Genomic DNA, 27,330 nt, shown 5'->3' on the forward strand with positions numbered 1-27,330 from the left:
TTCGAGCCCAAGAGCAAAGATCGATCACAGTTGTGCTGGAAAAGTTTTTCAATGACTGTTCGCCAACTGCATCGTTGATATAAGTGGCAAATGACATAAAGATGTTAAAACGACTATAATCGAAACAAAAAAAAAGTAGCGCTTATTCAGAAATCATCCAAATCATCTCTAATTTCACATTAAAACTTGGAGACCCAAAAGACTTGGAGGACAAAAAATGAGAAAAGATTTTTTTTCTATTGGTCATTTCTACCTGTTAAAAATGATAAAAATAAAATAAAATGAAGGGTAAGGGTCAGCTATAAGAGCAGTTTAAACTTAATCCTGATCCTGATTTAAATCTTAATTCTGATCCTGATCCTGATTCTGATCCTTAGATTGATAATTCATATCTAAACACATTCTAAAAATAGGATAGCACTAAGGTCGGAAAAAAGTTTATGATGCAGGCCATGGCCATAGGAACGAAGGGGGCGAGGGGGGGGTTGAGGAAACCCCCTCTCCCCACCATAAGGGTCCAAAAACTGTAAAGCAAAATGTTCAAATTTTAAATTTCTCATCAAATTTTGATAAATGACTAAAGTGAATCAAAAGTAACCATCTCGACTAAGAACTAAGGCCAAAACCTTGAAATCTAATCCCAGGTCCACAATTCTACTACACATTTACTCACTTGTTGATAGATATTTAAAAACTGTACTCAAAAAACGCTATCAAAAGTTATTCACAAAAGAAGTAGGTGTGTGAATTTTCGGTACGAACAGTCCATAGTCTCGAATATCGAATCTATATATATAAAAAGCAATTATCTGTATGTTTGTTTGTTTGATTGTTTGTTTGTTTGTTTGTTTGTTTGTTTGTCCTCTATAGACTCAGCCATCTTAAGAGCTAGAGGTCTGAAATTTGGCATGGATACTCATTAGGTCCAGGAAAGATGAAAAATGTTTTCAGATTTTTGGATGACCCCTTCTGAAAGGGGTCGTCCATACAAGACAAATAATGTTTACGCGATATTGACGTTATTTTTCGTCTGATTGTGTTGAAAATTTGCACATGAGAGTTTAAAAAGACGAGCAATCGATTGCAGTTATCAAATTTAGGGTCAAGGGTCGGCCAAAGGGGTCGTCCATATTCACTGATTAATGTTTTTGCGATATTGGCGTTATTATACATCGGATTGTGATGAAAATTAGCACATGAGTGTTTTGAGAGACGAGCAATCGATTTCAAGTTTTGAATTGTGGATCAGAAGTCGGCTGAAGGAGTCGTCCATAAGCAACTTTAATGTTTTTGCGAGTTTTGAGGGACGCTCTTTTGCTTTCAGGTTTCGAATCTTGACTCAGGGGTCGGCAAAAGGGGTTATTATCTGTTCACTGTTTTTACGATATTCTCTTGATTGAGCATAGAATTGTAATGAAAATTGACACATGGGAGGTTAACAGAAAAGATAATTGATTTCAGGTGTCAAGTTTTGAATCGTGGTAGGGTTTCATTGAAAGTTCAGTGTTTTGTGCAATAATTTTGTTGAAGGCAGTTAATTGATACCAATTTAAGTGTGAAGGTCAAGCAAAAGAGTAATGTCTAGATTTTGCAACCGATCGAGAAGAAAACACTCTCACATAAATTTTAATAAGAAGCCAATCAACCGTTTAATTTGAATTTCAAATAATAGTAATAGTAGCGACTTTAAACACTTTTGGTTTTTTTTCCCCAAAGTTGTCGAAAGAATGTTTCGAATTCATTTTCTAAACTCATTTTGACGTACGAATGATTTTAAGCGAAACGAAGTTCGTACGGGATCAGCTAGTATATATATATATATATATATATATATATATATATATATATATATATATATATATATATATATATATATATATATATATATATATATATATATATATATATATATATATATATATATATATATATATATATATATATATATATATATATATATATATATATATATATATATATATATATATATATATATATATATATATATATATATATATATATATATATATATATATATATATATATATATATATATATATATATATATATATATATATATATATATATATATATATATATATATATATATATATATATATATATATATATATATATATATATATATATATATATATATATATATATATATATATATATATATATATATATATATATATATACATATATATATATATATAAATATATATATATATATATATATATATATATATATATATATATATATATATATATATATATATATATTTTTTTTTTATTTACAACTATGTTTATTAGGCCTTTTACTTTGACAAAGTTTAAATGTGCCGAGTGTATCCATAAATTAAACACTTAACTATATAGGTTAGTAGGGGAGGGAGCCGTAATAGTCGCGGCGACTCAACGGTTAGAAAAATTTACTAAGGAAGGGGAAAAGGGTAACAAAGGGGTCGTATTCGAAAACAATTTCCATTGGGGTCCGGTGGTGGCCTTCTGTTGCTGTTGTTACGATTGCAACGAGGTTTGGCGGAGATATCCATTTTGCTGGCCAGCCTTACTTCCGGTATTGTCGAACCCGTTGGATGATAGGGGTATCTCTAACAAATAGACAAAAGAAACGTTAAATAATGTAAACACACAAAAGAAACGTGGACAGGAAGACTAAACGACCAAGTGAGACAGCTTGAGATATTTGTAAATTGGGAACAAATATCCAAAATCTAAGTTTGCCAGAATGTCTCGAATTGGAACACCAGGTAGTCTACCTCGGGCCCTAAGGGTATCCAGTAGCCAAGCCCTCGTTTGACCATACCTTTCACACGTCCATACAACATGATCGATGTCGTGGTAGCCATCCCCACAAACGCAAACATTGGTTGCAGCGAGATTAATACGAAACAAGTGCGCGTCAAGCCAGCAGTGATTTGACATGAGCCGAGAAATCACGCGAATGAAGTCGCGACTCAAGTTAAAATGCTTAAACCATGCCTTCGTCGGAACCTTAGGGATAATCGTATGGAGCCAACGTCCCTTTGTGCCATTGTCCCAGCTAGACTGCCAAGCGTTAATCGCTAAAGTGCGAGGTATTGAAAAGTATTCATTGTAAGTTATTATCCTCTCAAAGATTTCACCTTGTAACGCGCCCACCTTAGCCAATGAGTCCGCCTTCTCATTGCCTTGTATAAGACAATGAGACGGGATCCAAGCTAAGGTAATTCTATACGAATTTTCGATCAAAGCGCCCAATATCCCTGAAATTTCCAGCAAGAAATGGGAAGAGCGCTTCATCAGTTTCATCGAACGAATCGCCTCAACGGAGCTGAGACTATCCGAGTAGATGAAATAGTGGTCTATGGGCAGTGTGCGAATGTGTTCCAAGGTGCAGTAAATAGCGGCTAGCTCAGCAGTGTAAACGGAGCATGGCTCTCGAAGCTTGAACGAAGCTTCAAAGCCCTCATTATACACTGCGAAGCCAGTCGCGTTGTCGATTCTAGAACCATCAGTAAAGAACATTTTTATAGGATCGATTTCACGTACTTTTAAAGCAAAGATTGAAGGAATGATGTTGGGTCGGACGTGATCTGGTATTCCACGGATGTCAGCGGTCATGGACAGATCGAATTTTATCAAGGAACTGCTAATTGGGTAAAAGTGACTCGTGTCCGAATTTAATAAAGAAGGATTTATTTCTAATTGACTTAAAGTTTTATAATTATTTACATATTTTACTTGCGGATTAATATTCATAAGCCTTTTCAAATTTTCTATCACCAAAGGATTCATAGTTTCACTTCGAATTAGGAAACGTAGCGATAAATCGAAGAACCGATTTTTCAACGGCATGACTCCCGCCAGTACTTCGAGACCCATCGTATGTGTCGACTGCATACAACCCATGGCAATACGCAAACAACGATACTGTATTCGTTCTAGTTTGATCAAGTGAGTTTTCGCGGCGGACTCAAAGCAAAAGCTTCCGTATTCTATGACCGACAGTATCGTTGTTTGGTATAACCTGATGAGGTCCTGCGGGTGAGCACCCCACCAGGTTCCAGTAATCGTTCGAAGGAAATTGATTCTCTTTTGGCATTTTTGAGTCAAGTACCTAATATGTTTTCCCCAGAGGCATTTAGAGTCGAACCAGACACCCAAATATTTAAAACTAAGAGATTGAGTTAGAGTTCTACCCATCATAAGGAGCTCTATTTGAGGAGGGGAATGCTTCCTTGAAAAAACTACTAACTCGGTTTTACTAGGTGAAAACTCGATACCTAGATTCCTGGCCCAATGTGATAAGTTATTTAGAGTTTCTTGCAAAGGAGGTTTTATTTGAGTGTCTGTTTTACCTGTGATATGAACAACACAGTCATCCGCAAGCTGTCTTAGCGTGCAATTTTGTGCCATACAAGCATCGATTTCTCGGACATAAAAGTTGTATAGCAGGGGGCTTAAACATGAGCCTTGGGGTAGACCCATGTAACTTATTCGTTCAACTTTGGTTTCTCCATGGCTAAAATGCATGATTTTTTCAGACAACAGGTTATATAGAAAATTGTTCAAAATTGGTGAAAGTCCGCTAGAGTTAAGATTACTAGATAGCACTTCTATGGACACCGAATCGAATGCCCCTTTGATGTCCAGAAATACTGCCCCCATCTGCTCTTTTTGGGCAAACGCCAATTGAATGTCTGATGAAAGTAATGCTAGACAGTCGTTCGTACCCTTGCCTCTACGGAATCCAAATTGTGTACTTGACAACAGATTGTTTGATTCAGCCCATTTATCCAGCCGAAAGAGAATCATTTTTTCGAGCAATTTCCGGAGACACGAGAGCATTGCAATCGGCCTATACGAATTGTATTCAGAAGCTGGTTTTCCCGGTTTTTGTATGGCGATGACTTTCACTTGTCTCCAGTCATGCGGAACAATGTTCAGTTCCAAACACTTATTGAATAAATTCAATAGACGTTTTTTAGCGGAATCTGGCAGATTCTTCAACAAGTTGAATTTGATTCTGTCCAGTCCGCGAGCTGAATTGTTGCAGGACAAGAGCGCAAGTGAAAGTTCGACCATCGAGAATTTATCCTCGGTTTCGGAGCTATTCTCTGTATCCCGATATATATTCAGAGCTGGTGCTGCATCCAGGCAGACCTTTTTCGCGAACTTTAATAGCCATCGACTCGAACTTTCCTCACTTTCGTTCGAGGGAGTGTGATTACGCATGTTTCGTGCTGTTTGCCAAAGTGTGCGCAGAGACGTTTCTCGAGATAACCCATCCACGAATCGCCGCCAGTATCCACGTTTTTTGCCCCTGATCAGGTTCTTGAACTTGCGTTCCAAGGCCAAGTAATGTTGGAACTTCTCTGGCAATCCGGTTCTGCGAAACTCGACAAACGCCTTGCACTTTCCAGCTCGCGCGCGCGAGCAATCTCCATCCCACCACGGAGTGGGAGGCCGTTTTTGTATCGTCGAGCTTTCATTCCGTCTGACCTGTGCCCCGATTGCACAGTCTACAATTGTCCCGGATATAAAACTGTACTCTGCTTCCGGAGGCAGTTCGTCTGTTGAATCGATGGCTTCAATGACACCCAATGCATACTTTTTCCAATCTATATTCCTTGTGAGGTCATAAGGAATATTGATTTCTTCGGGTGGACTACGACCACTGATGATAGAAATATTGATAGGCAAATGATCGCTTCCCTGAGGGTCTTGGATTACCTTCCACGTACAATCCAAACTCAGAGAGGAAGAAGCTAAAGAAAGGTCTAAAATACTATGCTGTGATTGGGATCCATTAATTCGAGTCACTTCCCCATTGTTTAAGACAGTCATGTTGAAGTCGTCGCACAGCTCATAAATAATGTTAGCACGATCATCATCACGTGAGCTACCCCAGCCCACGCCATGGGAGTTGAAGTCTCCCAGAACTAGCCGGGGTTCTGGGAGAAGTGAAATAATATTCGCCAATTGGTTCCGGCTAACGCTTGAAGATGGCGGAATATAAACCGAGGCTAGACAAAGGTCTTGACCTTTTATTCTAGCTTGGCAACCAACGACTTCAATACCTGGAGATGGTTGTAGTGGAATACGATAGAACGAGTGGCATTTCTTGATCCCCAAAAGAACGCCACCCCCTCTTTGACCATCACGATCCAGGCGAATAATGTTGTGGCTGTGGAAGGAGAAATCTACGCTTGGAGAGAGCCAAGTTTCGCATAAGGCGAACACATCACAATTCAAATTGTGTACCAATATTTTAAATGGGTCTAATTTTGGTAAAATACTTCTGCAGTTCCATTGCAATACAGAAACAATTTCTCTCCCCTCATTGGATGAATTACCCATCGAAAGAAATTGCTTCTGCGATGAGGGTCATAGTGAGAGCTTTCTTTTTCAAGAATTCTCTCAAAAGGGGAACAAACATATTAATCATAGTCCTCCATCCTGCTGGTACACTGAAAAAGTCCAGGATGAACGCAACAATTTCCGAGAATTTCATCTTACCATCAGCCGAAAAGCTGGGAAAACCATTTGACGATGGATCAGATGCAGTTTCTCTGGGAATTGTTGCATTCCTGTTAGCTACTGATGGGCCTGGATCCTGAAGGAAAGCCTGGGGTTTTGACTTCCCAGAAAGTGGAGGAAAGTCCTTCGGGGACGGATTAAAACCCGGAGGACTTTGAATAGGAGGGTTAGAATTACTATTTCCACTCTGAGGATTTCTTTTAGTATTAAGTTTGCTGGCAGCTACTCTGGTTTGGGTTTTAGTGATGCGTTTCCTTTTTGGAGCCTGTGAAACATTATTTTTTGAAAATGGCCCAGTTGATGTTCCTTCACATGGATCCTCCCCTTCGGATTCATAGTCACTCAGAAGGTCAAACTGGTTCTCTGAGACGATTGGCAAAGACTTCAGAACCATGTCTCTATAGGACATTTTTACACGATTTTTCAAAGAAGTCTTGATTTTTTCCCGGCGCGATATGTACTTCGGACACGCCGAGAGAGCATGAGATGCTTCCCCAGTGCAATATAAACACCTGTTTGCTGCTGGTGTTGTACACGAAGCTTCCTCATGCTTCTCCCCGCACTTAGAGCAGCGTGCCTGATTGCAGCAGTAGGCGGCCGTATGATTCAACTGCTTGCACTTCTGGCAGAACATGACCGAAGGCACATAAAGTCTCACAGGTAGACGAACCTTCCCGATCGCAACGTAATCAGGAAGTGCAGTGCCGGAAAAGGTAACCCGAAAAGAGTTCGACAGGGAAAACTTTCGTTTTTCCCCCTCGCCTGATGCTGATTTTAGTTGACGCGCATCCAACACCTTGACCGTTGGAAGAGCAGGATCCTTGAATCGGCCAACCCCTGATTCCATTAGGTCATCGACGGTCAAACCCTCTTCGGTTACCACTCCGTCGATTTCCACGTCACGAGCGGGAACGTAAACGCGGTACTCGATCGTAAACCTCTCGTCACAAGCAATGGCGTTTGCTTCCTTCAAGCTACCAACAACAACGCGCATTTTGTTCCGACTCATCGGCTGGTAGCTGACTACGGAAGAGTACGATCGGTCGAGGGTTCGGGAAATTGAAATTGTGTTTAGAGGTTTCGATTTGGACCGGAAGTACACTACCCACGGTCCCGTCGATTCACTCTGGAAAACCCGACGGCGAGGAGGAGGTTTCGGCAACGTTGATTCATCATTCGTTAAAGGAGGGCTGGCACTACCAAATATAAAGGGTGTAGTGTTAGTGGGTTGCTGAATTGGTTGAGTAGCGGGGATAGGGGAGTCTTCAGTATCGGAAATATACATCGGTGGAAAGGGGGTAATGGGAAGATGGTCTTTTAAAACACACTCCTTGGTAAGGGTTTCTTCCCGAAATGGAGGATGTTCACCATCCTCGCCGTCGTCATCCGATAGACGGTCGCTTTCCGACATACCGGGAAAAGTGGAGAGCAAAACCTTCCGAAATTTGAATTTATAAAATTTTACAACTATTGATAATAATTAAAAGAAAACCAAAAGGTAAAAAAAAAAATAAAAACAACAAACAGAAAACTTTGTGAAAAAAAAGAAATTGAAAAAAAAAACAGGAAAAAAACACGATACTTAGCCAATTGGTAACCCTGTACCAGACTGCAGTTACTCGGTCCGAGCAAACGTGTGGCCTTTTGTTCTCGCTTTCAATTCAAACCGTTGTCGGTGGCTTTGTTCGTCTAATGGCGATGGCGGGCTATACGCGCCTCAGCACTGCAGGATTTTGGTACTCCGATTGGTGAAAACGTTTCTATGTTTCCCAAATCACTGATCACTTAGTGATAATATCACTCCCGAGTAAAAACACCCTAGCGGTATTCACGTCCGGATACAACGGGTATTCTAAACACTTCACTGGTTCGCGTAGCGTAGGAGAGAAAAAAAACACGTGTGTCTTGAACGAGTGTTGGCGGAGGAATGAGATATATATATATATATATATATATATATATATATATATATATATATATATATATATATATATATATATATATATATATATATATATATATATATATATATATATATATATATATATATATATATATATATATATATATATATATATATATATATATATATATATATATATATATATATATATATATATATATATATATATATATATATATATATATATATATATATATATATATATATATATATATATATATATATATATATATATATATATATATATATATATATATATATATATATATATATATATATATATATATATATATATATATATATATATATATATATATATATATATATATATATATATATATATATATATATATATATATATATATATATATATATATATATATATATATATATATATATATATATATATATATATATATATATATATATATATATATATATATATATATATATATATATATATATATATATATATATATATATATATATATATATATATATATATATATATCTATATATATATAAAAAGCAATTATCTGTATGTTTGTATGTTTGTTTGTTTGTTTGTCCTCTATAGACTCAGCCGTCTTAAGAGCTAGAGATCTCAAATTTGGCATGGATGCTCATTAGAACCAGGAATGATGAAAAATGTTTTTAGATTTTTGGACGACCCCTTCTGAAGGGGGTCGTCCATACAAGACAAATATTGTTTTGACGTTATTGACGTTATTTTCCGTCGGATTGTGATGAAAATTTGCACATGGGTGTTTTGAGAGACGAGCAATCGATTACAGTTATCAAATTTAGGGTCAGGGGTCGGCCAAAGGGGTCGTCCATATCAACTGATTAATGTTTTTGCGATATTGGCGTTATTATACACCGGATTGTGATGAAAATTTGCACATGAGTGTTTTGAGAGACGAGCAATCAATTACAGTTATCAAATTTAGGGATAGGGGTCGGCAAAAGGGGTCGTCCATATCCACTGATTTATGTTTTTGCAATATTGGCGTTATTATACATCGGATTGTGATGAAAATTTGCACATGAGTGTTTTGAGAGACGAACAATCGATTACAGTTATCAAATTCAGGGTCAGGGGTTGGCCAAAGGGGTCGTCCATATTTACTGATTAATGTTTTTGCGATATTGGCGTTATTATACATCGGATTGTGATGAAAATTTGCACATGAGTGTTTTGAGAGACGAGCAATCGATTACAGTTATCAAATTTAGGGATTGAGGTCGGCAAAAGGGGTCGTCCATATCAACTGATTAATGTTTTTGCGATATTGGCTTGATTTTACATTGGATTGTGATGAAAATTTGCACATGAGTGTTTCGAGAGACGAGCAATCGATTACAGTTATCAAATTTAGGGTCAGGGATCGTCCATATTCACTGATTAATATTTTTGCGATATTGGTGTTATTATACGCCGAATTGTGATGAAAATTTGCACATGAGTGTTTTGAAAGACGAGCAATCGATTTCAAGTTTCGAATTGCGGATCAGAAGTCGGCTGAAGGAGTCGTCCATATCCAACTTTAATGTTTTTGCGATTTTGACGTTATTCTACATTCCGCATAGGAGTTATGAGGGACGCTCTTTTGCTTTCAGGTTTCAAATCTTGACTCAGGGGTCGGCAAAAGGGGTTATTATCTGTTCACTGTTTTTACGATATTCTCTTGATTGAGCATAGAATTGTAATGAAAATTGGCACATGGAAGTTCAACAGAAAAGATATTTGATTTCAGGTGTCAAGTTTTGAATCGTGGTCAAAAAAAGGCCGTACATGTTAGTTGCTCACTGTTTTCGCGATATTGTCGTGATCATGCATCGGATTGAGATGAAAATGTTCAGATGAGGGTTATAAACTATGAGCAATTGACTCCAGGTAGCATGTTCCGTGTCAAGGGTCGGCGAAAGGGGCGTCTATATTCACTGATCACCGTTTTCAAGTTCCTGACGTTATTTTACATATAATTTAAAAAGAAAAAATGGCACAAGGGAGTTTTGAGGAACGTAAAATTGGTTTCAATTATCGAATTTCGAGCCATGGGACAGAAAAAGAGGGTGTCATTGAAAATTCAGTGTTTTGTGCAATAATTTTGTTGGAGGCAGTTAATTGATACCAATTTAAGTGTGAAGGTCAAGCAAAACAGTCGTGCACACAAACAAATAGTACATGTTTCTGCCATAATGTCTAGATTTTGCAACCGATCGAGAAGAAAACACTCTCACATAAATTTTAATAAAAAGCCAATCAACTGTTTAATTCGAATTTCAAGTAATAATAATAGTAGCGACTTTAAACACTGTTGAATTTTTTCCCCAAAATTGTCGAAAGAATGTTTCGAATTCATTTTCTAAACTCATTTTGACGTACCAATGGTTTAAAGCGAAACGAAGTTCGTACGGGATCAGCTAGTTTACAATAAGATTATGTTTAAACTTCATTTCGAAAATCAAAGAAATGTTTAAATTGCGTTAAAAAAAATGCCTCCAAAAAAACTTTGTTTAACAAAGTTAATCCAAAAAACTGGCTGATGTGTTTCGATAAAAATAAAAACAACTTTTCGAGCTTCGGATTGAATAATTTCCGATGTTCTGGTTCCAATTTTTTTTTTAAATCTAAATTTGTTGCATGTGACTGGATTGTAGAATCTGTATCCAGTTCATTATTTTTGATTTTCAGTTCGGTTCATCATTGGAACATAATCCTTATTCGATTTCATTCGATTAATTTAAAACTTGAATTAGATTCATTTTTCATGTTTGAAACTCATCATTCTGAAATACAGTAAAACCTCGATATAAAGCAACCTCTTTTTAAAGCAACCTCGATATAACGTAACCCAATATAAAGCAACTTTTGCCTCTGTATTACGTAACTTTTAAAAATGTTTCTAATTTGAACAAATATGTTTAATTTCAATACTTTTTTGTACAAAAAAATTACAAACTATTTTTAAAATTTGGATTTGAAATTTTCACTCTAAATTCTTATGCAGAATTGAAACTTTAAAAAGTTCCATAATAGTGATTCAGAATTGAAATATCGGAGTTTCATCTTAAAGAATTTTCATTGAGATTTGCTATTTGAATGACACATAAATAATTGAAGAATCATAAAAGATTCATAATCAAAGATTCAAAATTCAAAAAAGAAATTTCTTGTAAGGGTTCTACCTGTTCTGTTCATAATTATTAGAAAATTTGGTATGGAATTCAGAAATTTTAATTAAGGTTCAAAATGCAGAATTCAGATTCGGAATCAAAATTCAAAATTGCCTTAAAAATACACAAAACAGGTGAAAACCACTATTATAAAAATTGATCAGAACTTGTTTTTCAAAATTGCGTTTTTTGAAAAATCTAAATTTTTATTTCAACTATTTTTCACAGGATTCTAATTATGAATTAGATAATTAATTATAATTTATTGTTGATGAAATAAATGTCTTAGAAATCAGAAAACAGTTACTTTAGGACAAAACAACTGCTTTGCTTTGCACTGCTTATCAGTCTTCCGGAGCTGCGAATTCTACGCGAAAAACTGCTTTGGAAAAGCAGAAAATTCTTCTCGATCGATATTAGTTTTCAATACCTGATAAAATTTAATGTGAGGCAATTGAAACGATTTCCCGGTAAAATATAGAAGTATTTCTCTTAAATTACACATTTTTGAAAGCTTGAATTTGGCAGATGGGAAAAATACACAAAATATCCGTCCATTTATGATATAAACATAGGTTTCTGTTATCTGCCGTTTAAAGGGTCCAAAATAGGACAACTAACCCTAATTCGAATATTAAAATTTGTCTGTTACTGAACTGCTGCTACCAAAATTCAACCCTGTCCTTGGCAACCGAATGCAAGCTCACAACTACTACAGCACCGAACATTTCCCTCCCAAAGCAACAACAACAACAACCACATTGACAGGAAAACTCCGGAAAATTTTCGAACATTACTATCTGGTTCCTGTATGCATTCATTCATTCTTGGCTCTCCCGTCGTCGCTATCATATTTCGCACTCTCTTTCTCTCAAAACTGGATAAAAACCAGCTTCAACTCTCCCTTTCGTGTCGGTTATCTTCACAGAGGAATCCCCCATTTCGCACCCCAACAATCCGAAAAGAACAAAAAATCTTGCAAACCGCGAGACCTTTTGGGCCGAATGAATGTGCATCTGGAAAATCCCATCTTCAGTTGAGGTGTGTTTTCCTGCGGGACAAGTCGTCGACAGTGGAACGTTTGGCGTTTTTGCGGTGCGTATTGTGGACCCTTTTCTTCTGGGATGTTTTGGGGGATTTGAGGGATGGTTTTTTTTCTTTGCTGCAAATTTCAAGCTAAAAGTGTTGAAGGGGTGGCTATCCTTCTATGTGACCCAGGGATTCCTCTTATAATTCCCCGGTTGAGTGTAGCCTGTGTGGCTCTGCTCTGAGCTACCTGTTCATTTGGTTCGAGGGCAGCTTTAGTGGCTCCATAGATATCTGTTGGGACAGGATTTTTTTTGCTCCCATTTTCCATAAAACTCTTGGTAGTTTTTAGGTCTGTGGGTGTCCAGCTATTGTGCGAATCCTATTGGACATCCTTTCGACTGTGACTTGGTTCCATTCACCGTTTGGCAGCTTTTGTGTGTAGGTTGTCCGGTGTTTTGCTTCTTTTCGCTAAACCGATTACGAATGGTGATTGCAGTGGAATCTTAATTAAGGCGATTATCTCAAGTGTAGTGCTGTGCTGTGCTGTGCTGAATGCTGCTTTTTTGTCGAGTGTCATCTTGCAATGGCATAATCGTGTTTGTCAGCAATTACAGCAACTGGGTGAAGTTGTTAATTGAGTGAAAATTACCATATTTCGAGAATGAAGAATCTTTTTTCTGCTTCTGTTTTCCGCCCACAGCTACCTGGAGGGCACTGGAAAAGGATGTGTTAATTGCCCTTCTGCGTGGGGAAGAAAAACGAATGAAATCTGATAAGTTGCATCTGTGCCGTTCTCAGCTCGATGCTGCGCGTTTTTTTTTTTGTGAATAAGCAGTGTTTTTGTGAGTGTGCTCAAGTAGCAGCATAAAAAGAGTCTTGGCTGTGTTTTATGACGAAAGTACGTTTATCTTACCCAAGAAAAAGAAGAAGGATGCTGGGTTGAAAAGTGAGGAAAAGCCCCAGAGAGCTCGCAAAAAATAACGAAGTCAAAACCAATCGAGTGGAAATTTTCTCAAGCAGTGGAAAATATCGTGCAATCGTGAGCAGTTTGTAACGGCGGGTAATAATCTTCCCTACTGGAGAGTGTGCGATTTGTGGCCAACTCGTTCCTCATCTACTCGGAACGTACCCAAACGGATAGATGATTTAACCCCTGGAACTTATCAAGTGGAAAACTTTCACCGGTTGAACGGCACGAAGTTGCTGATGTTGGCAGCCACCAATTCACTCGCCAATCAATCGGCATCATCTTCATCATCATTAACATAAATAATACTGGACCTTTCGTAGCAGCTCTGGATACCATCAATCATAAGCAACGCGTCGCTGATTAATGTATAGGTACGTTTATTTGAGTTGTGGCGCTTTTTATTGATCAAATATTGACTGGCAGATGTGCGAAAAAAATTGGCTTTTATTTGCAAAAATTATTCCATTAAAAGTCTCATCAAACAAAAGTCCGACATTATAATGCGTCAGGGATCTTCTAATAATGTCATTGTGACTCAATTCGTTTACCTACGTTTTTTAAGCCTTAAACGGGATTTCAAAAACCTACCCCTTTTTACAATAAACAAAGTTACCTGTTCTTGGATGAATGAAAAACTTGCATTTAAAAAAATTAGAATTCAAAAATAAAGTAGGTACCAGTGGAAAATTAAAAATGAAACATTTCAGTCCAACGTTCACAGTAATTCTGTTTTTTTTTATTAAATTTACTGAGCGTCTATTTGTGCAATTATTTTTTTATTATTTTTATATCTTAATAATTATGTTTTAAATTTTAAGGTCATTAGGTCCCTTAAGGTGTCTTAATGGAATTGTTCTTGGCTCTCTTTCAAACAAAAACAATTTCAAATCAAAATTATTTGGTCCCACTCAAGATCAAGGCCGCAGGAAGAACGGACTCAAGGACTCAAAAGAGGGGGGGGGGGGGGGGTTGATGACTGATTTTTACCTGAGTTTTGGCCCAACAATGAACATTTACCATAAAAATTAAACAAATTATTTTCGTAACTATATGATTGTTCATTCTATGTATTTTTAAAATTTGAAGTTTTCGAATTTAATCGTAACTTTAGAAAATTGGTCCTAAACCTAAAGGGTGGGCTTAATTAACTTTTTACGATGGTTAAAATCTTTTAATCTGTTTAAGAGTCCGGTAGCTCAAACTTAGTTGACTTGGGCATAAAATAAGATTTTTTAGGAGAGCCTTCCATTTCTTAATAAAAAAGAACTTATTATATACCCAATTCGAGCAAGCCCAATTCAAATATATTTACATTTACAAATTTTGATAAAAATAAATCCAATTAAAAAAAGTGAGAGATAAAAATTATTCGAGTCAAATTTGCTTGAACCAAATTGATGAGCGTTTATTTTGATTTGTAATTTGGCTTCCGAAAAACTGCAATATTAACACATCGTGAAACGAATTCGAGATATTTCGCTTGCCATCAGTATGCTCTATCAAAAAGCATAATTCATATGTAATTGATCTAAAAATGAAGCCTCATTCTACAAAATAAAACACAGCACTTCCCGTTACTCAAACATATTAAATAAGCAAATATCAAATGCCGAATTTTGGTATTTGGCGGCTTAGATTTTTACGCGGCCCTTAATGTAATAATAATGTTAAACAATACAAGCAGGAAATATTGAATTTGGTTCAGATTATTTAAGTTAAGATCAGGTACGTATTTCTTTAACAGCAAACATTTTTCATAAAGAAATAATTCTTTTATGAAAACCCTGTAAATTAATTTTTGAAATAAAATTTCATTTTTTTGTTTAAAAATAAGCTTAGCAAATTAACACAAATTCTTTTTTTATTTTTGATTTTGAGCTGAACTGTTTTTACAAACTAATTTTGATTTAAAGTTTCATATTCTGAAATTGAATCGACTAGTAAACAAACAAATTATGTTGATTGCAAAATTTATTATCAAGCTAAATCTTTTCCTGAATTTTGATTCTGCATGCTGAATTGAAAATTTGAACCTGAATTCAAAAATTGAGCTTTTAATCTTTTTCCAAATTTCTAAACGATTTTAAAAAAAGGACAAAGAATACTATTTCCAAACTTTAATTCTAGATCAGAATTTTATATGCCACGTTTTAGAGCCCTCATTCACGTCTTTTGTTTGACCTATATAGTTCCAGTTTAATCTAAATTCACAATTTAAATTACTGGTTTTTATTCTGCATTAAAAATTTTAATTTGAATTTGAATTTTAAATGATGAGTTCGAATCTTAGTTTTCAATTTCGAATTGCAATTTTGAAACTTTAAATGTTTGAATTTTATGTATGAATTAAGTTTAAGAACTTCGAAAAACATGATTCAAATTTGATATGAAATGTAATACCAAATTAAAACCAGGATTTCAAAGCAGCTTTTCATTTCCACATTCCTATGATTATTGAAACTTAAAATCAAGATTCTGGACCTGGATACAGAGACTGAAATACAGAAATAGAATTACAATATTGGTTGTGGGAAATATGGAAACAGAACCCCCGGAATGGGTCTATTTCGATTTAATATTTGATATTCAGAACTGAATATTTTTTATGAACAAGAGAGAAAGTTTTTAAAAGGTTTGGCAGAATTTCAAACTGGGTTTTTGAGGTTTTGGCATTAGTGTTTAGTCTAGATTGTCACTCTAGAAAATCTTTAGCATAATTTAATTCTGAATTCAAAATTTGGAGGGTAAAGTAGAATCCTTTGCTTGCTTTTCGAATGGAATAAATACTGTAGATAAGAATAATTTGAAAAATAATCGAGTCAGTTGACCAAATCGGAAATCGAAAATTAAGTATATTTCTGTTATCAGAAGCATTATTTTTTATAATTATAAAACATTCAGATATGATATAATGAATGTTTCAAATTCCAGAACATTTAAAAAAAATTCAGACATTGTTGAAACAATCAAAAGGCTATTTCAAAAATACTGTTTAATTATTTAAATAAGCATAGCCGTTTTAAGGGGGAACAATTGGGGGCAATTGCCTCGGTTCCCCCGAGTTAAATAATTAACATTACTTTAATCATACCACGTACTAGAAATCTAGAAAAGGAAATAGAAACTAGAAAATCAAAATTAAAACGTATAACATAACAGCTTAGGGAGCCCTCTTGAAATAATATCTCGATTAACTTCGGTTGAATATAAGCTAAGGGGCCCCCTATAGTGCGTATCGCAGAATTCATTCCGCATTTATAAAGGCTAAGCAAATCTTTCTGAAATCGGAGCATATGATTTGCAATTTAAAAAAAAACAAAATCCAGAAAAATCATGACAGAATTTACTGATAATTCGAAAAAATTATGAAATTAAAAAAAATTAAAAGTTTAAAGAAAAACATCGAAAATTAATAGGAACTAAATTGTTAAAACGGGAAATCAATAATGCTCGCTTTAGAAGCATAAGTATGGGTATGAATAATGCAAAGTTATTGTAAGCTTCATTGCGAAATTTGCAAAAATCAATTTAAAAAAAAAATAAGTTGCTTAAATTGGTCCATCCATAGATTTTTAATTGAATTTTCATTCAGATTTCCATCTTAGTTAAAAATACTTTTCCAACTGTTGTTTTCTACTACTGATTCTGATGTACTTTTATTTCAGAATTTTTCTTACTGAAGTAAATTACCTGAATTCATTGACATTGAATCATATTGTAATTTTTTAGACTTGCGTTTTTTTATATTTCATATTCTTCTAAATTTTAGGAACTTTTATTGAAACTTGTAAACTCATCTGAATTTTTATATGATTACTTTTGTAACTACTATTTGACAAATTTTTCTGTTTCCAATAGTTGAAATAAAATTTAAAAGCCGCATCCACATTTTTACAATTTCAACACATTATATAAAAACTATTTTCTTGTGTGTATGAATTTAAAAATAAAATACATTTAATATTTTGAATTGAGAATTTAGAAATTCCTTTTTTGGCTCTGATTTTAATTTTGTTTCCTGAATTTGTATATGAATTGGGTTTATAATTTGTTTCTCAAATATTGATTCGAAGATATTATTTTAATTTGGGACACTGAATTGTTGTTCTAAATAAAATCTGAATTCAGGTTCCGAATTATACTCTTAAACTTTTATATTGCCGTTTAATCCCCTACCGGAGTTTTCGTCAACATCAGCGACGGCGACATCAGGCATCTTTCAAACATCTTCCAAGTGTAGGAACCAAACAAAAGAAAAAGTTGCCGATTCGGAGTTTTTGATGAATTTTTTAAATTCGCTGGTTGGCAAGGTTGTCAAATACCAGATCGATAACCAAGAACCACAGAACCATAGAATTTGGAGCAAATTTTTATCACAGAATCTGTATCTTAGAACACAGAATTTTGAGAATATTCACAGTTTTCACAGATTTTTTAAATTTTATACGTGGTTACCAAATTTTAATTTTTGATGTAAATATAAATTTTAGATTTCTCAGTTAACATTGTAAATATATGATAAAATAAGACAGATTTATTGATTTTCCTAAAAAAAAAACAAAAAAGGCTCTTTTTTCATTAATTTCAAATGAAACTTTAGAAAATAGCATCACAGAAAACCATCTCACCATTTTTGGGCTAAATCACAAATAGTCAGAATTTTGATTCGCCAAAACACAGAATATTGTTTGGCAACCTTGACGATAACTTCGATAAAAATCGGATAATATCCGTATCTCCATAAGCAATATTGTGTAAGCAGGGAAAAGTTTGTCGAGAAACTGCATCCCAATTCCCATTCACACACACTCATCACATATTGGAAGTTAAAAGCGAAAAGGAGTTCGTACGGAATAAGCTTGTCTCCAATACATGAAAAGCAATTTCCGTTTGTGTGTGCTGAAATTAAGCATGAGTCCTCATTAGGACCAGGAATGATGATAAAAGTTCACAGATTTTCGGTTGATCCATACAAAACAAATACTGCTTTAGAGATATTGACGTTAAAATGCGCTGGAATGGGATAAAACTTGGCACACGAGGGATTCGAAGGACGGGCAATCGATTCTAGGTATCAAATTTGGAGTTGATTTTTTTTGGTCGGCGAAAGGGGTCATCCAGATGAATTGTTTATTCGATATTAAGATTTTTATGCATCGGATTGAGATGAAAATTTCAACATGGAAGTTTTAGGGGACGGACAAACGATTTTTGGTGTCAAATTTCAAGTTTCGGCAAAAGGGGTCGTCTATATTAATTGTTTACTTTTTTTATGATATTTTCGGATTATGCATCGGATTCATATGAAAATTTACACATGATAGTTGTGATACATGTTGGGAATTGCAATTGAATTCAATTTATCCAATCCTGGATCAGCGGTTGACCAAAGGAGTCGTTCATATTAACTGTTTTTTTTTTTGCTGTACTGTCTTATACCATTCTTTTATACATAGGATTGTGATGAAAATTTGAACTAATTAGTTTTGAGGTAGGGGAGATTAGTTTCAGGTTTCAAATTTTGTGTCACGAGTCAGCAAAAGAGGTCGTCCAAACAAATTAGTCGCTATTTTCTGACTTTGACGCTATTATACACTGGTTTGCGATGAAAATTTGCCCGTTGGAGTTTGAATAGACGGGCTATTGATTTCAGGAATCTAGTTTTGTGTCACGGATCAGCAAACTGGGTCGTACATTGGATTGAGATTAAAATTTGCACGTAGAAATTTTAAGAGACGAACTATTGATTCCAGGTATCGAATTTTGGGTCAGAGGTCAGCTAAAGGGGATGATATTAATTGAACATTGTTTTTACAAATCGTCGTAGATATGCATAAAATTGAGATGAAATTTTGGCATGGGAGTTTTCAGGGAAGGGCAATTGATTTGGGGGCTCCAAATGTGGATCGAGGGTCAGAAAAGGGGGTCGTTTATATCAAATGTTCCCTGTTTTCGTGGTATTGTCGTGATTACTCATCTGATTGAGGTTAGTAATGTTAAGATGGGAGTTTCAAACGAAGGACAATTGATTTCAGGGATTTAATTATGGGTTACGTGCCTTGGCAAAAGGGTCGTCCATACTCGTTGTTCACAATTTTGAAATATTGACGTTATTTTACATTAGATTACGAAGAAATCATCGATCTAGGAAGTTAAAGGGAAAATAAATTGGTTTCAGTCATCAAATTTTTGGTCAATGGACGGTAGAAGAGGTCATGAACTTTTTTTAAATGTTTTGTTTAGCAATTTCTTGAAATTTTATAAGACGATCAATTGATACCTGATTTCAAGCTTTAGTGTGAAGGTCAAGAAAAGTCGGCCTTATATAAATCAATGTTTTTGAAGAATAATGTGATTTCGCAACCGATTGAAACGAAAACTCTATCACAGGCTATATAAGACAGCCTAACAATCAAAAATTTTAATTTTAAAGTATAATGACAAAAAAGTGCTGACTTTAACAGTGCTTTAACCACTAACATATCGGATTCACAATTGAAAAGCAAACTCATCTTCCCGTTCTGACCGCCCGAGTTGTACCCGGTCACTTTTGAACCTCTTACCTTCGCGAAAATTTTCTTCAACGAACTTCCAACAAATCCTTCGCCAAAAATACTACAATATTTCCGCAATACAACCAATATATTTTCATCGACCGAACACTTACCCGTCCAAGTAATCACTGCCTCTCCTTTTTTGTTTTGTTTTTCACCTCCTGATCCTCAATCACTAGGGTGGTCCGCCACACCGTATTAACGGTTCAAAGCGAAACGAAGTTCTTGCGGGATCAGTTAGCACCTAATACATCTCAGACCTTCCCAATTTTTTCCAAAACAATTCTGGGAGGTCGATTTATTCGAATATAATATCACTGATAATATAACGACCGAAATAAAATCGAAGAGAATACTATTTGGTCATGAAATTCCGCAACAATCGCAGGACCATATTCTTATCTGATCTTTATAAAGTTTTCAAGTCTTTCGTAATTTATTTTGTTAAGAAGTTGTTGCTATAAAATTCCATTTTTTTTTTTGAGTTATTCTTCTGATAACTTCAAGTTTGAAAGCTAAATATAAGATATTTACCCCGTACCTACTTTATCTACTGTGTTAAAGTAATGCTGGACCAAAACTTGGAGGCTCTACATACAAATTATGAAATCGTTTTTGAAAAGACTTCAATGTTCTGATACTTCTTCAAACATAGAATTTGAAACATTGCATTAATGCTCGATTTGAAAATATTAGGGCGTTTTTTTAATTAATCTGATCGTTTGAATAAAAATCGTTCATATTCATTACACTGCTTTCAAACGTTCCAGAGAATAAAGCTAACCAAAAATAAAATCTCCGAACGTGCTCAATTTAAAATTTCATTAGCTTAATGCGATTCCGCGAAAATGAGCCCACCACCAGCAGCAGACGCAGCAACAACCCAAGGCAGTCGCTCGTAGTAAATTGGCGTTATCTGGGCAACAAAGCTGTGAAGGCCAACGACAACGAGGACGACGATGGTGAACAATAAAATGTCTCCGAAGCTTGAAATTATGCTCCGAATTGTCCTTAAATCACAATACCGAGAAAATCGAGAGAACCCAGCCAATCAAAGCAGATCGTACTAATAACAATAAAAAACCATTGCTCCAGCTGAAGACGGAAAAAGAAAAAGAAAACGAAAAAAAAATGGTAGGCATAATCCCGTGCGAAATGAAACGTGACGCCTCCACCTTTCGTGATTGGTATGGGACAGCGCCTCATGTACAAAAATCAATAAAAACATAATTAGACTACGAGTGAGGGGAGAGTTGGGGGACACCAGGCGCCAATATGAACCGTTTTTGTAGGTACCCAGGGTGATGAAAATGGTAGCGAAGCTTTAATCGTATAGGTGGGTGACTTTGGGTGCAGTCAGTGTTGAATTGATCGATCAACAGGTGAAAGGGGTTGGAATATGTGGCACAGAAGCAGGAAGGGGTTAGCCATCTCGGTAGGCAAATTAACGATTGGCAACACGATAATGGCTGGACTGACAGTTAATAGAAGTAGCCTGTGTTTTTTTGAGCAGCTAATCGTACAACTGTGTTTTTTGGAGACACAGTAGAACCCTGCTTATCCGAGGTTATCGGGGGAGGAACCACCTCGGATAAGTGAAACATCGGATAACACAAAATACATTGACGAATGATCCTTTTACTCTGGTTTGCGGGCAGATCGGTAAAACCATGGATTTTGTTATGCTTTGTTTCGGAAAGTTTAGGCTTAAAACTTGTCGAAAACGTCGATTTAAAAGAATTTCAATGTATCACGAAAAAAAACTATTTTAAATGGATTTTTTATTAAAATGATAAATTGGACAACGCGGAAGCTCGGATAAATGGGGATCAACTGTACACATATAGGATTTCAGGGAAACTTCATGTTCTCCGAAGAGATCTAATAAGAGGGAAGTGGATCGATCCAAGTTGACGCGTTTTTTTTCTGCCGCGAAAAATTTTAATTTTCAATTTTTCAATAATTTAATTTGTTCTTCCAATTTTAAGAAGTGCTGAAGATTGTTTTATAAGGAGCGATACAGTGATTCATGTTTGGATTAGAACAAGTGCCCATACAGCCGATTGACGAATTATTTATGTAGTAATATGGATTTTCGTCTGACGAAAAACCTGATAAACAATATTGCTCCAACTCATTCGGTCCATGGTAACCGTTCTCCAATTTCTCGGACATCCCGTATTCGCCAGATCACACTATATTTGGCCTTTCTCAACATACTTTGTTATACGTTTCATATACATCATAGAATCATCGCATAAAACTCGAAACAAACAGCATTTACCTATCAAAGTGGAGGCAATACATTTTTAACTTCTGGCTAGGTCAAAGAATATACGAATTGGGCGATATTCAACACCTTATTCATACATCCTGAAAATATGCGAGTGAGCGCAAGATTTGCTCTCAATGCTTACAAACCGTTGCCAGCGAAAACATTTGCTGCTTCTTTCATTGGAAAATTTTGCCAAATGAACCGTCTGATTTTGCAATGTGGTTGCACTACTTATTGCAGAGAGAACAACAAGGTTGTTTTCTCAAATTTGCAAACATGGCCGATTTTTTTATCATATCCGATTTCTACCGACTTCAAGTAATCATGTTTACGATCCTACGAGAAAATTGAGCCTAGTCTTTTTTATCAAACATTTCATCATTTAACTGAAACCTGAAAAAAGTTCTTTAAAGGAAGAAAAAGAATCAATCTTTTAAAGTTTGTATAAAGCTTATCTACTTAGACATTTTTAGCATTAAAGCTCTTTTCACCATTCAATTTAATTTCTTAAACTCAGACTCGCTGGTAGCGTGATATTCCATAGTATGGAAATGTAGTCTGGCAAACGAGGGACAGTTACATGAAAGATGTAGATAAGGGATCTCCCACATTTGATTCACAACTACCTCAAACTGGAGATTCAGCATTGAACCCTTTGAAATCCTGGAGTCTAAAAAGCTTCGTCTTGGTTTAAAACTCATCCATGATTTTTTGCTAAATTTTCAAATAACGTTTCATAGTAAATTTTAACATTCATGTTTGTATGGGAAAATAAAATATTTTTTATAGAAAAATCACCCTCATTTTTATTCTTCTTTGGAACCGAGCTTATGGTTTTTGTGACAATTTGTAAATTCTCTAAAGGAAATTTTCCGCTGAACAACTTTGTCGAATACTGTAACTAAATATCTTATTAGACAAAAAGAGTTTGTAGGTGTTGAATCGAGGCATGTGTTTTGGCATTGAAAAATAATAAATTCAATTGACATCACTGCTGGGTGCCTGGTGAGGTATTGCATGACTACTTTTAAAGCAATAGATCGCGAGGCACCAGCAGTGATAGAATTTATTGTTTATCAATGCAAAAAAACTTACCCCTGTCAAACAAATATTTTTTTTTCCTAATAAGATACGAAGTAAAAGTCTTCAACAAAGTTGTTCAGCCAAAAATTTTCTTTCGAGAATTTCAAAATAAGCAAAAAATCCATTAGCTGCCTCGGTTCCATAGAAAAAAAGTAAATTGATGTTGATTTTCCAGTACAAAATATTCAATTTTCCCATACATACCAAAAAGTTTAAATTTTATCATGTAAACGTTCTTTAAAAATTTAGGAAAACAATCATAGATGAGTTTTAAACCCAAACGAAGCTTCTTAGACCCCAGGGTATGAGAAATAAAAAAAAATAACCCTGAACCGACTCAGTCTAATACTGCAATTTGATCATGGTGGCATCATGATGGCATTATGGTGACACCATTTACAGAACATAGTAAATAGTTAAGAGAACGTGATTTGAGCCGAAGCCAAGGGTGCAGTTGAGATAATAAGATATTTTTTACTAATTTTACGATATTTTGGAAGCTGAATTAAAAGGCCGCTGGAAGCTGAATTGAAGATTATTTAGTCTTGTTTTGGAACATAAAAGTATCAATAAGATCCGAAGTTTTGAGCTGCATAGAACTTACTTCATATAAATGATGGGGCTGCGTAAGCGTTTTTATACCTGTTTTATGGGACTTTTGGTTGTTTGGGCTCTTTTTGGAGTCCCAGAATAAACCTAGTATGAAATTAAAGAATACCATAGCTTTTTATTTCAATTTTGGCTTTCCTGAATTATTTTTTTTTTCATTTTGTTCATTCTTCATTTTCTGTCGATTTTTGTCATTTTTGCCATTTTTGCCATTTTTGTCATTTTTTTCAATTTTGTCATTTTTGTCATTTTTGTCATTTTTGTCATTTTTGTCATTTTTGTCATTTTTGTCATTTTTGTCATTTTTGTCACTTTTGTCATTTTTGTCATTTTTGTCATTTTTGTCATTTTTGTCATTTTTGTCATTTTTGTCATTTTGGTCATTTTTGTCATTTTTGTCATTTTTGTCATTTTTGTCATTTTTTTCAATTTTGTCATTTTTGTCATTTTTGTCATTTTTGTCATTTTTGTCATTTTTGTCATTTTTGTCATTTTTGTCATTTTTGTCATTTTTGTCATTTTTGTCATTTTTGTCATTTTTGTCATTTTTGTCATTTTTGTCATTTTTGTCATTTTTGTCATTTTTGTCATTTTTGTCATTTTTGTCATTTTTGTCATTTTTGTCATTTTTGTCATTTTTGTCATTTTTGTCATTTTTGTCATTTTTGTCATTTTTGTCATTTTTGTCATTTTTGTCATTTTTGTCATTTTTGTCATTTTTGTCATTTTTGTCATTTTTGTCATTTTTGTCATTTTTGTCATTTTTGTCATTTTTGTCATTTTTGTCATTTTTGTCATTTTTGTCATTTTTGTCATTTTTGCCATTTTTGTCATTTTTGTCATTTTTGTCATTTTTGTCATTTTTATTATTTTTTTTTTTTCATTTTTGTCATTGGTGCTTTTTGCGTTACGACATCACTTAATATACTCACAGAATAAGCTTTATTAAATTTCTTGGAATTTCAGTAAAAACTTCCATCCATCCATTTGGGAGTTTTTTACCAACCCAAGTGCATTTTTTTTTAGTACAGCCTGCAGAACAAAAAAAACACAAGAAAAAAATTTTGAATGCAACCTGTGGAAATTATGTGTTCAACGGCTGTGAAATGTACTGTGAAATGGTATTGAAATGTATTATTATAGGACCATTTTTTCAATCAAGACCAAGTTTAATCGGCCACAAAAAGACATACATTTTTTTCATTCGTATTGAACAAGAGTTTAATGTTATTCATGAATGTTTGTTTGAATTGATTGTAAATTCTCAGAACTTATTTTCAAAAATGTCGTCGATAAAGGAATTTCACAAATCCCTTTCGACCATTAAGGAGGGGGTAGGGTCTAACGGATATAAAAAACACCATTTTCACGATTTTTTTCTAGAGCTATCGTTCAAACAAATGAATTCAAATTTTTTGCATTATACAAAGCATTGTTAAAAGAACATTTAGTAATTTTTTCGTAGAAAAATATTGAAAAATGAGCCGGTGATGGAGCACTTTCGAGGATGCCTTTTAGAAAACAGGATTTGCGGTGGACACTGTATCTCAGCACAGAATCATCTGAGGTCAAAAAATCAGAGCAAAATATTTTTAATAGATGTTTTTCTGGACCCCAACGTTTTTATTTAACTTAAAAAAGTTTTTATGAAATTTTTGTGGCTGTTTGAAGTCAAAACTACGATTTTTCACGAAAAAATCCGCCATTTTTCACCTGTAAAATTTCCCCAAAGTAAAAAAAACAAAAAAGAAAAACGTTGGGGTCTGGTATTTTATATGTAGAAAATATGTTCCAAATTTGAAAAGAATCGGATAAGTAGTTTTCAAATGACGATGTCCACGGACTTTAAAAAAGTGCTTTCGAGAAAAACGCGTTAGAAGTTTCTGCTCTTGCTTTCTTGTAGTATTAGATAGGAGGAGATAAAGGCCTATAATTTCTACAGTTTTGCTCCAATTGACTTGAAAATTTGACACAACATTCTTGAAATGTTTTACAATAAGAAAATAAAAAAATAAAAAAATCGATTTTTTGAAAGTATTAGACCCTACCCCCCCCCTTAAACAAACAAAAGTGGCTTTACAAGAGCCTGGTGCCAAATCGATTACATGGTACAGTTTCGTAGAAAAGGATTACAAATAGTGATCCCGAAAGCAGTCGCAGCAGCGTTCTCAGGAAGGTTAATGCCAGATCTATCTGTTGTGGTAGAAGGAATGGAGTCATTCCATCCTCTATATCGTCTCTCTCATTCTGAATGGGACTGAATCGACGAACAGCAGCGAATGGAACCCTTAGTATGTATTTAGAAGTAGGAAGGTACTTTGAACTGAATTCACTTCCTGGCAGCCGTTTTCTGGAGCAGCCGATCCGACATGTTGGATTGCGGTCTAGAAAAGGCGCTAGGAAGGCGTAGCACTGAATGGAGAAAACACACCATCATCCCCATCATCGCGTCCTTGGCTGGGAAACGAGAGGGAGTCGACGAAATATCGATCCGTCTCTACTAGTCCTAGTGTTCCGACATTGGTATCTGGTCCTAGAGTATAGGACATCTTTCATTTCCATCACAACCCAGGGTAGGGAGGAGTGCAAGCAAAGTCTGTCTTCCAGCCAGTCAGTACTTTGGAAATTGTCCGTCGGGCTGGGATTTTCTCCATGCTTCAACCCCTTTAGGTGTAGCTTGGATGGGCTGCTGGAGCGAATTACGAAGCATATAAATAGTAATGAACAGAGAAAATCCAATTCATTCAAGCATCTCTACATTTATTAGCATTTTAATTTATTTTTCCCATGCAAGTAGGACCACAAACATGCTGATCCAGCAATTTGTGGTATATTGTTTAGAGGATTTTTTTAAATTGATCTATAATTTTAATCAAATACATTTTCAATCAACAATTTTGGGAACCCTTAACGATTTGTGACTTTTTCAAAGTTTTTATAAAATTTGCAATCTCAAGCTATCATTGGGTTTTATAAGATCTTCAAAAATTCTTAATCCCATTTTCTCTCGCGCACAAATAAATCAATGAAATGAATAAAATATTCCCTGCTCAGAGCGTGACTTTGGCCCAGAAGATATACGAATGGCCGACCATAGAACAATGGTCGAGCTTCCTACTTA

At 34.9% G+C, this 27,330-nt stretch overlaps 1 protein-coding gene across 1 annotated transcript in view; it reads left to right on the forward strand.

The window, feature by feature from the left end:
* The first annotated feature begins 12,737 nt into the window (after window positions 1-12,737).
* Window positions 12,738-27,330, forward strand: part of LOC129741703 (probable G-protein coupled receptor 158) — a 351,812-nt gene continuing 337,219 nt past the window's right edge. Inside the window, exon 1 of the mRNA XM_055733449.1 lies at window positions 12,738-14,059. The gene's annotated coding sequence lies outside the window, so the exon portion shown is untranslated. The remainder of the gene's footprint in view (window positions 14,060-27,330) is intronic.

Source organism: Uranotaenia lowii, chromosome 2 (assembly GCF_029784155.1).
Source record: "Uranotaenia lowii strain MFRU-FL chromosome 2, ASM2978415v1, whole genome shotgun sequence".
NCBI classification, from domain to species: domain Eukaryota; kingdom Metazoa; phylum Arthropoda; class Insecta; order Diptera; family Culicidae; genus Uranotaenia; species Uranotaenia lowii.